Genomic DNA, 243 nt, shown 5'->3' with positions numbered 1-243 from the left:
TTTTTTTTTTTTTTTTTTTTTTTTTTTTTTTTTTTTTTTTTTTTTTTTTTTTTTTTTTTTTTTCTAGGGTGTAGGGTTCAGGGTTTAGGGTTTAGGGTTTAGGGTTTTGTGGTGTATACCGGGTGTAAATCCTAGACTAACAGCAGCAGCAACAGCAGCAGTATTGCTTCCACTTATAACATCCCACTGCAGCAGCTTCTCTCTCGCTCTATACTGCTCCTGCAGCCCCAATAGGGCCCCCGC

General features: G+C 38.3%; 1 protein-coding gene across 1 annotated transcript in view; it reads right to left on the bottom strand.

The window, feature by feature from the left end:
• EMH_0042390 (patatin-like phospholipase domain-containing protein, putative) overlaps window positions 1-243 on the bottom strand; it is a gene marked incomplete at both ends in the record, with an annotated part of 1,863 nt that overhangs the window by 703 nt on the left and 917 nt on the right. The gene's annotated exons all lie outside the window — the stretch shown is intronic.

Source organism: Eimeria mitis, genomic scaffold (genome assembly GCF_000499745.2).
Source record: "Eimeria mitis Houghton genomic scaffold, Emh_scaff1721, whole genome shotgun sequence".
In the NCBI taxonomy this organism is placed as follows: domain Eukaryota; phylum Apicomplexa; class Conoidasida; order Eucoccidiorida; family Eimeriidae; genus Eimeria; species Eimeria mitis.
Note: the sequence above shows the minus strand (reverse complement) of the source record. Positions and strands in the feature narration are given on the sequence as shown.